This window comes from Acromyrmex echinatior, chromosome 2 (assembly GCF_024713525.1).
Source record: "Acromyrmex echinatior isolate Ae372 chromosome 2, ASM2471352v2, whole genome shotgun sequence".
Lineage (NCBI taxonomy): Eukaryota > Metazoa > Arthropoda > Insecta > Hymenoptera > Formicidae > Acromyrmex > Acromyrmex echinatior.
This window is the reverse complement of record NC_141853.1, coordinates 22,849,641-22,863,199: the sequence shown is the minus strand read 5'-3', so window position 1 is coordinate 22,863,199 and position 13,559 is coordinate 22,849,641. Positions and strand designations below refer to the sequence as shown.

The 13,559-nt window shown below is 34.0% G+C and overlaps 2 protein-coding genes across 8 annotated transcripts in view; one reads left to right on the top strand and one right to left on the bottom strand.

Annotated features, from left to right (window-relative positions):
- Positions 1-13,559, bottom strand: part of LOC105150938 (Coiled-coil domain containing 56) — a 162,563-nt gene that overhangs the window by 10,951 nt on the left and 138,053 nt on the right. The gene's annotated exons all lie outside the window — the stretch shown is intronic.
- Positions 9,396-13,559, top strand: part of Fife (regulating synaptic membrane exocytosis protein fife) — a 173,474-nt gene continuing 169,310 nt past the window's right edge. For all 6 annotated transcript variants that reach the window (XR_015544060.1, XM_087402721.1, XM_011064335.2 and 3 more), the window contains exon 1: positions 9,396-9,772. The gene's annotated coding sequence lies outside the window, so the exon portion shown is untranslated. The remainder of the gene's footprint in view (positions 9,773-13,559) is intronic.

Sequence of the window (13,559 nt, the reverse complement as noted above, 5' to 3'; positions counted from 1 at the left end):
AATTCTCTCAGTTAAAAAGCAATAGATGATTGAGTAACAGAATAAGAGAAATTGAAACCAAATAAAATAAAATTTCAAAAAAAAAAAATTTTTTTTAAATAAAAAAATTTCAAAAATAAAGAATATAAAAAATGTAGGTACAAGAATAGAGATTCGTATTCTCTGATTTTAGTATTTGTGCTCTGTTAGAAAGAGTTGAGCACATCCCTTCAACTGGATACTTCAGAAAAAGAGAGCGTTTCAAGCTATTTTATTCTTTCTAAATGACGAGCACATAAGAATGTGCAGTCTATTCTTATTACATTTATGGAATAGACCAAAATATAAAGAAAAATATGAAAGACATTGCACGTACTTTTTTATACGTTTTCGATTATTGCTATTATTATCAGATCCGATTATAGTTACTAATAAGATTTTAAATCATACAGTTTTTTGTTATTAGTCCTTTCTATGATCAATGTTGACCCTTTTATGCGCAAGAACACGTGTCACTTACATCAAATCAATCTCCATTAATATCTACCTGAAAAACTACCGACTTTTCCTATACAAGGATAAATAGAGACAAGACTCGGACAAGCACACGAGCCACTTGTGCTTCCGCATGGAAGTTTCCGTGTTTCTGCTATTAATGGCGAAGTTATTCTTAACTCGCGTCAGAAATCGAGCCGCTGTCTTTGAGAACTTCGCGCGCCAACTCAATCGCGACATTAAAATTGAACGCCACGTGTCGAAGAGCATAGAAGTATTCGTTCTCGATTTCTAGTGATTTTCTGTCGCGTTCGCGGAAATCCGATAGCCAGCAGGGCTAATAACTCACGCGACCTAGTTTCGAGAGAAAATAAAATGATCTTCAAGAAAAATCTAATATCTTTGCAACGTTTTTTTGATAAACTTTATTAATTTATATATTTCGAAGTTTTCAAGCGTTAAAGGTACGTTCGGGGAGACACTATTAACACTATTTGTTAATTCTATTCTTATTTTACAAAACGATAAAAATAGAATAACATAAATAACGCTAATAGCTATCTTTGAATGTATCCTAAATATACACGGAAAAAATGATATTTTGCTGAAAATTTTGTTGAATACAGATCTGAAAATAATTTTGTTAAAACTTAAATTAATTGCTAGAATATTAAAATTTTGTACAGTATTGCTCATTATTTTTTAATTTTCAATATAATTATTTTAATGGTCCAATAAAATTATTTTCAGATCTGTATCCAGCAAAATTTTTTATTTTTTGATAAAATCGTTTCTTTTCGTGTATATATGTTACAAGAAAATCTTTTTCATTTTTTCTTTATCACAAAAAACTAATAAATACGATGGAAAATATTTTAAGAATGCGATGTATTAGTAGATTAGTTTGTAGGTTAGATGAAGTTATATACATCAGGCGCAAAATTAATAAAGATTCATATAATGGATTACTCTTCATTTTGGCTCCCATATTGTTATATAATTTACAAAAGGATTAAAGGGATTTAGAGGATGATTGTTATTTAATCAGTTTTTGTTGAGATATAATACACGTAGCTGTTTGCACTGATGAGACAAATTACGTAGGCGTAGAAAGAGGTTCATAATACATTGCCATTATATTAATGCTGCTTCATTGTTTACAGCTTATAATGATGATTTATAAATGCAAATTTAAATACAAAAATATTTCAAAGTCTTTTATTTGACGGTATATTAAAAATGTGCTTGGATATTTATTTGAACATTTTATTTGTCGTTAATAAAAATCGATAGATTATGTATAATAATTAGATTTCTTGTAATTCATATAAATTGTGAAAATTATGTAATTTGAAAGATTAAATTAAAATTTCAGAAAAAAATAAAAAAAAAAAAAGAAAAAAGAGATTGCGCGAAATTTTCACAAAGTTAATGCAGGAGGGTCAATGTAACGGTATATTGTATAAATAATTATTTTTAATACCGCATTAACGATAAGTTAATCCGGAAACTGCAATTATTTGCAATTTATGTTGCAATCACTTGATCAATGATCGTGATACGTAAAAATATTTTTCAAAATAAAAAATGTAAGTATTGCACATTAAAGAAATATATACATACATATTAAATTCGCATTAAGAAAGTTATTAAATCTGATTAATAAAAATTTATTTTATTAAAATTATTTCTAAAAATGATATTTTTTCAAGAATATAGTAATGAAAAACTATGATCAACTTATGTTGAATAAATTCTTTCCAAATAAGTGAAAAATAAAAGAATTTAAATGGTAAAAAGATTTAACAGAATTTAATCATGACTGCTTTCCATTTAGAGACACAAGTCGATGTAAGCATCGTTTTATCTTTCTTGGAATTTAGTGAATAACAAAGATAAAACGACACTTGCGTCATTAAATGGAACGTATATCTTTGAAATAATCGAAGCTTGAAAGCCATTTTGAATATTATAATTTTATCTAATTGGATTCACAATCTCGACTTACAAAATTAATGAACTTACATTTCCAAACAGACCGAGTCAGATGTTCTGGACGCATTGTAGTTGAAAAGAGAGCATTGTATTATAGTTAAAAAAATTAATTCGATACTCCAACGCGAAGCGCAGAGGAGCGTTGTTGCGTAGGAGGGTTTCTTTCTCATCACTCGAGTACGCCATCCCTCTTCTATTCTCTTAATTTTTCATCTCCTGGACGAGAGATGCGAGGCGGCGGAAGCGGAATGACGAGGTGTTCTCGTGGCTGCCGGAAGAAGCTGCACAAAGTATGCGACACGCTTAGCATGCGACGCTATTAGCGACTCAACAGAGAGGTGGATAAACGCCCGCCTGTGCATAATTACATAGTTGTTACAATTTCCGCGATAATCTGTGGTTGGATTATCGTACAGGATCCATCCGGGTGCACGAGCTGAATGGGGGATTTTATCGATAATACATGATAGAACAGGAGATGTGCGGGAGATATGCAGAGCGATGATGTTCCTTTTTCCATTGCATTGAGTTATAGAAGATTGAATCCCGTACAATTCCGTGTGCGAGAGCACGCGCGCTTGTCTCCATTATCTCCATGATATTTCTCCGTGTGTGAGATCGCGTCGTCAAAATTGCCTGATTACGGGGATGAAGCTGTGTCGGCAGCTCTTCCGCGCGTAGTTTATTCATTGGATGTGTCGTCTTCCCCCTGGGATTTTCTTCCGCCATCGTTCGTACGTGAAAAAATTTCGGTTGCACAGCACGCGTCCAAGATTCGGGTACGAATCTGATAAGAAGAAAACGAAGGGGAACAAAGGGCGAAAGAGCAAAATATTGAAAATACAAATATTTGCATGCTCGAAATTTTTCTATACTACAATCGGTAGCTCTATTGGACCCTGGGAAACGAATAGTTACCGTGGAATTTCGAAAGCATGCAGTCGAATTTGCATAGCGACACTGAATGACATTACGAGATAACGTTCGCAAATTGATATAATTATGAAACCATGGAAGTGAAATAGTTGAATAGAGATAGTTGAAATAATATTTGACTGCAAAATTCTACTCAAATATCTGCTCGAAATAAACGTTGACGACACTCGCATAAAATCGACGAGAGTAATTAATTCACGTAGTTATAAAGTAGAATAATTATATTTCTCCCCTGAGTTAACAAATGCGTTGTTTCTGAAAATTCGTTATACACGGAAATGCATATAAGTTTTATGTTCGCATTAGGGATTATAGCGAGACCGAATTTTCGATTAAATTTTCGAAAGCTGCCCAATGCACATACATCCTCACACTTTCGCGCGTAATTTCACACTGCTTTCGAACAGATTACCATCGACTGCGTCGAGATTATGACGTATACTGTTTTAATAGCAAAAAAGCATTTTATTATCAATGCCTTCATGAAGAGAAAGAGTTGCATTAAATAAAACTATTTTTTTTTAGTGACCTGTTTTCATCGCAAAAATAGAAAAAGAATGTAAAATAAATTTCTATAATTCTTGAGAGCAAAAAAATTTTTGAAATTTCAATTTTCGAATATACATATAATTATTGGATACGTTGAAATTGTGAGACATATATTGTGTTAACAGCAAAAAAACATTTTATTATCAATGTTTTCATAAAAATAAAGGTCTGCATTAAATAAAATTTTTTTTTTTTAGTAATGACCGTGTGACTATTTTTATCATAAAAATAAAAGATGTATATAACGATATCTAGGTATAATTCTTGAGAACAAAAAATGTTCAAGATTTCTATTTGAATAAATAACCAGGTAATATGTTGCATATATATATGTCGCATAAAATATTTAAAAGATGTCTTTTACAACATGCTTGCGTTATCTGGGTATTAAAGCCTTACATCATTTCAAAATTTTAAGAAAATCGAGAATTCTTTTTCGTTTAAATTAATTATTCATATAGTTCATACATGAAAGTATAGCCCCATTAGTTAAAATACAAAATTTAAAGAATTTAAAAAGTTACAAGTTGATTTATTGAAACGTCACACGAACAACTTTAAACATATTTTTCTCAAAACATTTTTTAAAACAATATTTTTTGGCGTACATCGTAGCTTCTAAAATTTTTATTTACTTGCAGAATCTTGCAGAAAATCTTTATTTGTCAATTACTTAAAAAATATATAGCTATTTTTTTATTAATTTATTATTTAAAAATAATTATTGTTATTAATATATTTATGTTTAATATCAAAATTGTTTTGTTAAAAATTATATCTTTTCTTCAAATATTCATCATTTTCACAAAAAAGCATATTTGAAAACCCCCATTTTTTTTTAGTATCATGTCAAAAAAATTCTTGATTTTTTGTTTTAGGCCAAATCGTTTCATAGTAATCTTGTACGCCGATTAAGCGATCACTGAAAACCAATTTATTTGAATTGATCGCAATGCTGCCATTTAAAAAAAAATTTTTTTTTAATACTTCATATCAATATATATGTATATATATATATATATATATATATATATATATATATATGTAACGAATAGCTCTATAAATTTTTAATTTATTTTATCCTTTTTGCAGAAAAAAATTCTTAAAAATAATCTTTTTTTAAAGGATATAAAGTGGTATAAGGCTTTAACTGGGTATGCGTTGAAATTATGACGTGTAATACGGTTTTAATAGCAAGGAAAGCATTTCATCGCAAATATCTCCATAAAAATAAAAACCTGCATTAACATGTTAAATAAAGTTCTTTTTCCAATAAAGATCATACACCGTGTGATTTACTGTTTTCGTTATGAGAGAAAGAACATAATACGCGGCGTCTGCGATCCTTGTTAAGAGCGAAAAATTTTCAAGAATTTAATTCGATTCTCGTCCATAATGCACGACCTTGAGAGTTTCGACTTGAAATCGAGGTTTCTATTAATTCAACGGATAAAATCGTACTAGTTCTTGACCAATAAAGTTGTATGCCATCGAATTAATGGAAAAAGTTTCGCGCGTGGGAAAATTGTTGCCATAAGTCGACGAGAAATGGAAACGGAACTGGCTCGAACTTTTTTTTTTTCCAATTAACTCGACGATTGCATGGCTGCTTCGAGATCGATTCGCGGCAGTTTGCATCGTTCGTCCGTCAATTTACTCCGAATAAAGTAGGATCAAAATATCAATGTTCTACTTCCGTTTAATGCAAATACTAATCATCAGTACCTTGTATATAATGCGAATAGTTAGGTGATTTTGATACAACTTCAAGATCCATTGCTATTACTGCTGTTACATCGAGTGCGCTTCCGTTTCTGGCTCACAAGCTCGTAAAGCATCGGATACCCGAATACGAAACTGTCCTCTATATATTCCGCGTAAGTTCCGTGCACAAGGGATTAATTTGCGACTGCTGTTTGAAGGAGTCCTTTGTCCCGACGCTAGAAAATGCGATACGTTATACGGAGAACAATGTTTAATGTTCTCTGTAAAGCGAGCGGTATGATCTCTATAATATCTCGGTACGCAAAGTCGAAAAAATGTAAAAAAATAAAAAATATATTTACTCAATGCCTACAATATATCTGTATTTACTCAATGTTTACGATATATCTATGTTTCGTATAATGAGATATTTTTCTCATTTCGTAGGATTTTTATTTATTTCAAAAGTTCTTAACAATGGTTTAACGAGAATTTTTTATTTCTGTTCTTTTTTAAAATTTTAAACTGATTTAAGTTGTAATGCTAATTTAAATAAAATACATGAAGATTCCACCAACGTTTCGTACGGCAAACTTTTCAGATTCATTACTGGTTTGAAATTAGCATAACATGAATGAGATGTGTAATATGCATTTTTTTAAATAAGATAAGATGGTGTTTTATTTTAAGGTCAGTATTTATAGCCGTGCAATTCAAGAATAAAAATGTACAAAATAAGATAGACATATTATTTATAAGTTTGACGTCATAAATATCGAATTGACTCTTGAGATCCACCTTTTGAACTTATTGGTTCTTAAAACTGGTTTTAATCGAGTTCCTCAGAAATGTGATTACAAAATACGGGCCTAAGTTCTTTAACGAAGTCTTGCGGCTTGAATAAGATTTCATAAGGCCTCGCGTACTTTGCGATACTTCAAAGACATTCTGATATCGTAAGAATTTAACGATGGTACCAGAATTCAAACAATAATCAAGATCCAAAAAGTATACGAATTCTTTGAAGCCAATTGAACTGAAAGAGGATTTCTCAACGTGGCATTCCTTTGTTGTCGATGTAAATTGTTAAAAAAATAATTTCTTCTCAATTACTAAACGAGTATCCTGGCGGATATCTACCCGGAAAGTCGGTGAAAATTCTTTTCATAAAATCCGTAGAAGCAAATTAAAATCGTTAACACTCCTCGCGATATTTCAAATTTTAAACTATTTTAAATTTTACACTATTTTGAAAGACTCGAAATTGTTTATATAATTTGTACTTAATATCACGAAGATAAAAGAATATAATGAATATTTCTCAATGTTCATAGACACGTGTCGTTTAAGATTCACAATTTATTAAAATTTATGTAATTTATGTAATTTAAAAATTACACAATTTTATGAAATTCGCAAATAAATAAAAAAAAGTTGAAATGTTTGAATTCTAAAAATAAAAGTGAAATAAGAATATAAAAACAAAAGTCATATATATCATACATCAGAATGAAGGGTAGCAGTCCAGACAACAAAAAGTCCAAAATTGAGATATAAAAAGTCTTAAAAATGTCTCATGTCTCGTTTTTGGATATGCAGCACGTTGTCTCGTTTTTATTCTAAATAACAAGCGTCATCGTCAGAAATCTGGTTTTAACGCGAGACGCTTTTCCAACCTCATCTAAATCTCCAACTTTCCGCACTGTTCGACACGTTGGAGCTTCCCTTTCCCATTTTACCCACCCTCTTTCGCACCCTTCCTCGTGCCGGAACTCTATTCCGACACCCTCGACGTATAATAACCGAAGTGTCCCGAAACGTGCGCGCTGTTCGTCGCCTGCGCATATCCTCGTCGCACCCCCTTCGGACAGTCCGCGGCGAAGGAAGGAACGAAAGGGGTTGCGGGGTTGCAGGGGCAGAGACACAGGGGAGGCACGAGCTCGACCTGAGCCATCGCCAGGAAACTTCCTCTCCGCGCGCGCGAAATCGATCAGATAGTGACGTTCGTGTGACGTCTTGTCAGGATCCACTCCGCAGGCTCTCCTGCTGCGGTCTTCACGTGGCTAATGAGGGTGTCGCGAACACGTGGGGCATATATATAGGAAATACCTTCGGTCTTACCTCAGGAATGGAATTCCTTGACATATTCAAAGTCAATTTGGAGTCCAATTTGTCCTTATTTGCGAAAATACCAGAGCGATAATTTCTGAATCCCAGAAAATTTTAAAGAATTGAATTTACTGTATGTTAAAGCTGTTAAGATATCAACTAAAAATAATAAAAAAGAAAATTAGTCTCGCCAAAGTTTTTACAAGTACGAATTTGTCAAAGTTTATTCTTCGTCAGTTAATCTCTCTGATATGAGATTTTCCTTAGTGATAGGTCTAAGCTTCTTTAGGCGCTCATCTTTGTTCTCTGGGATATGCAGTTTTCTGTACGATTACGTTGCGCGGCAACAGATTTATCTTGTTACGTCCTGAAGAGATATTTATGAGTGACGCTTTAAGAGCATTACGATTTCTCATTTTGAATTATGTAACGTGAATACGGCATGTCGCAATTAATCGTGAACGAAGTTAAGATTCAGTGATGCAATTCGATTTCCAGCGTTTTCGATTAAACATATCGACGACGAAGCCACGTTGTTTATTTAGATACGCGACTTGCATACAGTCCCGGGAATAATGCATATGATTCAGTGCACCAACGTAACGCTGTCAAAATTTCACGATTCGGTACTTCGATTTGTTTCCGCTTTACTATGCATGTCGCATCTATTTGCGTATTCCGTTGCAACTCGGTATCATTTCATATTCCTGAACCTCGGATTAAGTGATAACGCAGGTTTATATTCACCACCTATTTCTCACTTATCCCTCAGCGAACATCTGCGTGTGGTCAATCGTTTAAAATCGCGCAATATAACGCAAGTATGTGAAACATAAGCTAACTTTTAATTATGAAAGTCTAAATTAGTAAGAGATAAGAATTAGAAATATAATTAACTGCATGACAAAATTGCTTACATATCTTAATATTCAAAAACATTTGCTATATTCAAGAAAAATATTTATATGCACGTATGCTATCAGATCTAAATTTGTCCAAGTATTCATTTTCAAGAAGAAAATCTGAGCGTAAGAAATATAAGAAACTTTTACGACGACAATTTACATTAAAAAATAGATAATACAAAGGGATTCGCCTTTTTATTGGCTCTTTCCCTTTTTTCTTCACATCCATCTTATGTAAAAGTGCGGACTTCTCCTCCCGCATTCTTGTTATTGAACTGACAGCGAACATTCGTATTCATTCACCACCCAGTCAGATCAACATGATATATGATCTTTCTCAAAATCGGATGCGAGACGATTACACAGTAGTCGAGATCGACATACGCATAGATGACGTATGGTTGTCTGGGTACAGTGTCTTCGTCTTGTCCTTCGTCCTGCAACCGCCGGTCGTGAGGCGAAGGCTTCTTGCCTTCAACTCTCGAAGAGGATAAGGGGCGCGAGCTTGCGCTCTGAGCTGCTCGTCGAGGAGCTCTAGGACGAGGGATACGAAGAGGAGAGCGGACGGAGTGGCGTCAGGTGGGGTTGAGAGGTGAGCTTTTTCGGGGGAGGACGCGTTTGTTCGCTGTAGAACGTGGCTGGTGCAGAGGGTTGTCGCGGCACACTGACAGGAAGGTGGAAAAGAGGGTGGAAGGCGGGGGGGGGGGGGGAAGTGAGGTACAGTGGTGGCGGTTCTCCGGTGGGAGAAACGGTAGACCCGGGCAGTGCAAGCCGGGCTGCCTGCCCGACGATACGGTCGCTCTGTTAGGGATGTCGCGGTAATTTGTCTCTTTTTTTTTTCCTCTGCACGTAAGCTGAACTTGATATTGCTCATTCAGGACGTCGGTTTCCTATCTCTTTCCTCTTTTCTCGCGGGCACTTCCGGCGTGCACGTCTGTCGTGTTTTATCAGAGGGGAAAAAGTGGGCGCTGCTACCTGTGTCAAGACAATACCGGAGAGCACGTGCAACCGTGAGAAAGGGAGCCGAAGAGCGCGCTCGAGGGATCGTACACGAAACCCCTACTCTCCTCTTAGAAGCTCGCGCTGCCGACAAGTAACAGGTTGGTGTTGTAGCAACGTCTTTAGAAAACGAGCGATCGCGATCAATCAGCACGGAAATGCGGGGTATGTGCGCCCTGTGTATACGGCAAAATGATTTAACTGTTGCCACTCTGCTTTCGGCGGTAAATTTAAGGACATAAGCATACTAGGAATGTTAGAAATCTGTAAGAACATAGTCAGTAATAAATGGGGGTGAGGACGTATTCATATCTAAGAGCAGACGTGACGTATGCGCGCAATAAAGTGTCTAAAATACAAGCTCTTGCTCTAAATCATGCTTTCGTCAGTAGCTTTTGCATACAGATTGATTACGAACTACTGAAATTATAAGATGAAGATACAAAATTTGATAGCGACGAGCGTGACCCGAGAGATAGTGCATAATCTGTGTAAAGGTGGCGAGGCACGTAGTATATTTCGATGATCAATATTCAGGTGCGAACTCGTTATAACTTGTGATGATAGTAGTATAGGTTTAAGCTCGTATCAGAAAATATGAACATCGACAATGGCGATCGATCTAAGAGAAAGTTAATTGCAAGGAAAATTCAATGATTTGTCCGTCTAATATATACTTTTAACCTTGACGGCCATTTTGTAATTTTTGTGCACTTATTATTTATATTTCGAAGAGAGAAAATAATGTATTAAAAAATCCTACGTGCAACGCACCACAATGATCATTACTATAAAAATAAAAAATCATTTATAAATTTATTCCTATTTTTTAATCCTTACGTATAAAATTTGTTTGTAACGAAAAAATAAGAAACTAGACAGTTAATAGATTTTTCGATAACTTTCTGTAATTTTGTAATTTCCATTTTATAAGAGTAAAATGAATAAAATAAAAAAATAAATTATACTTTTAAGCTTCCACGGGAGTTTTTTTTTCAAAGAAGCCACGTGATTTGCGGATTATTTCCGTATCTTGATACATCGTTAAATGCCAATGTTTCATAAACATGCAACGTTGGCATTTAACGATGTATCAAGACACGGAGATAATCCGTAAACTGAACAGCTTCTTTGAAAAAAAAAATAAATAAATAAATTCCGTCATCATAAACATGCTTTTAATTAAATTTTAGATGTTCTTCTAATTAACCAAGTAACAGCTGATGACAATAAATCATAATTTTGTGTCTTGAGATTGCCAGAATTCGATAACGATCGATTTACTGCAAAATGCAGCTGTTTGCTTTCTGGAAGTTAATGAGGTAATAGATGACGAGTGATGGATGATGCTTGGTGGTTTCCGTGGTCGGTCGGCCCGCGCCAACTTGATATAAGTTGGCGAGTTTCATGCTAAGTAACAGGTTGCCCCGGTCGCAGATTAGAGTGGAGATTTGTTTCATGTCAGTCTCTACTGAGCGCGAGTATACGATACGTAATTAAGTTACACGCGTAACAAGCGAAGCAGAGTTAAACTCGGAGCTCAATGCTAGTCGTCCTTCACACAGCTGGGAACCAGCCGTTCCATTTGCGTCGCGCTACGTATTTTACGCTTTTCTTATCGCGCGATCGAATTCGCTTGATTTATCAGTTAATCTTCTCGTAAATTGGAATCCTTTAATTGCATTTGAGTAACATTCCTATGTTACTGAGTTAGCATTCCCAAATCCGACGTTAGGTCTATCAAGGCAGCGGTTGCAATACTTTGCGACTGTAAACGCGGCGGTTTGTGCAATTAGCGCTGACACGAGTAATGCACCTTTTGAAAGGATTTTGTAGATATAGTTTTACATGTATAATACACAATGTATTCAATGTTATATTTTGATTAATATTATAAATATACGTTTTGTCATTCAAACATGTGTACTTGATTACAATTTGTTTATTACCGTCGAATGTAAAGAGAGTTTATATTTGCGCTATAATTGTCGTATATCTCGAAAACACAGAATAATTATTATAGAAATAATTATTTTCAATGTTCTATGAGAAATTATGTTTCAATACTAAATCGGAGTATATGTATTGTCATATTTTCACTTTGTATACAGGATGTAAATGAATAAGTGTCAAATATTTTAGAATATTCCCACATATTTCCATCGACTAAATTTTAAAAAAAAGTTCATTTCAACACAAGTCTAGAAATACTTAGTTTTTATGGTGGATAGGAAAAATTTTATTATTTAATAATATTAAACAATCAATAGAACAAGTAAAAAACATTAAAATATTTTTAAATATTTGAACGTTTTTTTAAACGAATATTTAAACATTTTATTACAAAAATTGTTCAAAATTGTCTTTTTCAAATAATCTAGATTTACATCATGAATACGTTTGCTTAAACTGATTCTCTTTTTTAAACACGTGACATAAAGAGCTTTGAGCTTATATATTTAGACGTCCTGTAGTTGTACGAAACTTTTCTTGTTTCCAGCGATATTCTATTATGCCTTATTGTCCTTATTGCGACGACATAAGAAGCGGAACTTCTTTACGTGATTTTGTATGAACTTACAGTCTAAATACAAAGAGTGTCAACTAACTAATGTAACACAAATTATTATAGCGATAACGATATTATTTTAATCTATATATTGCCTTCCGTTCATATTTATTCTGAAATAACGATTCCTCTCTTTACTTTCTCGATCAGTTATTCCTCGAGAATTTATCAATAAACGAAACAAATTTGAGTAGTCACGAGAGAATACATATCGAGGAAATACACGATAATGCAATATCAATTCCGATACAGACTTAGAGAGATTCTTGCGGATAGACTCCTGCAATAGATATAATGACTTGCGTCTTTCAGGCATCTGGTTCGCTCTATCGTAAATGACATTCGAGAAGTTTTGTTAGAAAGTTCTTCCATTATAGTTTAATTCAAATAATTTTAGATGAACAAAATTTAAATAATGAATATTATACCGCAGAAATGTCTTTCCGCATATTTAATTAAAACGTCATTTTCCATGCACCATGTGAAAATGACCGTCGATGAATTAAAAAAATCAGCGAAACCGCATTTTGCGATTGTTGAATAATAACCGAGATTGGACGCATACATTTGTGATGAGAGCTTAAAGTCTTTTCTCTCGCACATTTAATTTGCGTTCATAATTTTAAATTTTACATTTCCTCGTTTCATAAACGACCGTAAAACAATAACGTTAATTTAGGAATACATTTATAAAATAAATTGAGATATATATATATATATATATATATATATATATATATATATGAAAAAATCAATTAATATGTTTTGGCAGATAATAATATTTAATATTGTCAATTGGAATTACATCTTATATGTTTTTAATTTCGAACACAAATTAAAGCGGAAGCAGCTGCTCACTTGAGCTATGTTAAAATGAAAATCGCGCAGCTATCGTGACCGAATTTTTGAAGCAGCGGTGGTTTCGTTATTGGTAAGCCAACAGCGACTTCAATAAGCGATGTTAACATGCCACTACACACAGCCATCGAGAACCAATAAATTCAACATAACACAGAATGCAACCGTTAGTGAGATGCCCACAAAGCAGGCGCGTGTATCCTTACAAAGGTAATGTTTCCACGGCACCTTTTCTCATTTCGCAAATTGGTTTCCGAATCACGATTCAAATTCGCGAGCTCGCAGATTCCTGCATCTCTCGGTATTACAACGTGCAATTGTACGTGCAATTGTACGTGCCTTATATAGAATTTTCCCATCGACCCGAAAAGCAAGTCCGAGCATGGAGCATTTTTACGTCAACGTGGGAATATAAAGGATCGTCGAAATATCTCCCGGCACTTTCCAGATTTCCGTCGGGC